The 2,065-nt window shown below is 39.7% G+C and overlaps 1 pseudogene; it reads left to right on the plus strand.

The window, feature by feature from the left end:
* The first annotated feature begins 1,197 nt into the window (after positions 1-1,197).
* Positions 1,198-1,316, plus strand: LOC134931483 (5S ribosomal RNA; annotated as a pseudogene).
* The last annotated feature ends 749 nt before the right edge of the window (positions 1,317-2,065 follow it).

Raw genomic sequence — 2,065 nt, forward strand, 5'->3', positions numbered from 1 at the left:
CAGCCGCTGATGTAAGCAGCAAGAACCTATCAGCGTCAATGTCACGGGTTTCTTCCCGCCCCCGTCAATGACGTGCCGGCTCTGATTGGTCCGCGCCGCCTAGCTAGGCATTTTTATACTGCCCTGATCTCTTACCCGCACCTACAGGAAGTGAACAAGCCCTGCGGAGTGAAATGCGTTTTCCCAGCCAGCGGGTCCACCGGCACCAGCCACGACAATTGAGGGATATTTTGCTGCTGATTCCACACAGGTTATGTAATTTGGCAGTGCCTGTGTGGGCACTTTGAGCATCTTTAACAAACTACAATTCATGATATTGCTACCAGCATATTTCTGCTTACTGATAAATGGAATGATATACTATCTATTATACTGTGAAACATATGTTTATCATTTCCTTGGTATAAGTTTAATTACTTGCATGCATTTACTAGCTAGGGGGTCACTTCAATCAGTATCCTAGGCTATTATTGGCTTTTTCCTATAACCAAGGAATTTTGTGTAAACCCCTACCCTGAGTCAGATTTAGTCATTCCAGCGATCTGACACTCAGCGTATATATATATATAGATGTTTCAAAAATTCTTTTTTGTTTTCCTCATTCTTATTGGCTCAGAAATTATTCACAGTATCACCAATGTTTATACTCAGTACGAATTATGTTTGTGCATGTGCTTGATGTCAGTAAATGCTTGCTACCAGGACATATTGCACAGAATTGTTGACGATTTCTACCCCCATTTCTTTGTGCAAACCCCTATCCTGAGTCAGATTTAGCCATTCCAGCAATCTGACATTCAGTCCTCACATCAGCGTGTATATATGTATATATATATATATATATATATATATATATATATAGATTCTTACATCTTTGGTTTCCTTATTTTTTGGCACAGAAATTATTCACAGTATCACCAATGTTTATACTCAGCATGAATTATGCTTGTGCATGTGCTTGATGTCAGTAAATGCTTGCTACCAGGACATACTGTACAGAAATGTTGACGATTTTAACTCTCATTTCTGCTCTTATTTCTGTGGACTCTCATCTATGATCCAGGGTGCACAATATCACCAGTGTGGGACTTGTTGCATCCAGCCTAACGTAGAAAGCAGATCCACATCTTTTGTGACCAACTGCCACATTTCTTCCTTATATAGGTGCACTCTCATTGGCGTCCTACCTACCCATCTGTCTACTACCATACCACACTGCCAGTGCCCGATCTCGTCCGATCTTGGAAGCTAAACAGTGTTGGGCTGGGTCAGTACCTGAGGAGGAGACTCACAGGGAATACCCAGTGTAGTAGTCTTTCATCTTTATGATGTGCGTTATCTGACGCCAACAGCAGTATCACCACTTGTTTCTATCCTTCTTACCATATTTTCATCCAATGATTGTATATTTTGTCTAAATAATCGCTCTTGACCCTCTGAGTCGTTTATAAATACATTATACCTGTGCATTAGGTTGGTGACTGGTAGGAAGTGGTTAATGTCTCACCATTTACCGCCGGACCTGTCCAACACTGATACAATTGACAATTGACCACATGTTGGTCTTATCAATACAGATTCTCTGTACTGGTCGGGCTGAAATGGGTGTAGAACATTGAAGTGTCTACAGCCTTTCCTATCACACTCTGTGAGACAGGACCAGAACATTCCTTCATTTTTCAATTTAATACTTATTTTAACTACATTCCTTTTTTTGGATCCTGTAGGTAATCACGAGAAATTTCTCTTAATGTATATCTAATAAAAGTTATATTTTATTACCTTTCATGAACAATTAACTACTAATTAAATTTATTTCAATTAATTAAGAGTGCGCCCACACAAGAGCCTTCTTTTCCTCTCCCACTTTTGACATAGTGACAACCCTGACAGACGTGTTCAACGTTATTTTGTGTTCCCATAAAATCCCTTGATACTTTAATGATGCCATGATTCGTCTTCTCCCTAAACCGGGGAAAGACCTTAATCTCCTGGGCAGCTATAGGCCCATCTCACTACTTAATGTAGATTACAAATTATTTACAAAAAAATTTGCAGACAGATT

Source organism: Pseudophryne corroboree, chromosome 5 (genome assembly GCF_028390025.1).
Source record: "Pseudophryne corroboree isolate aPseCor3 chromosome 5, aPseCor3.hap2, whole genome shotgun sequence".
Classification (NCBI taxonomy): domain Eukaryota; kingdom Metazoa; phylum Chordata; class Amphibia; order Anura; family Myobatrachidae; genus Pseudophryne; species Pseudophryne corroboree.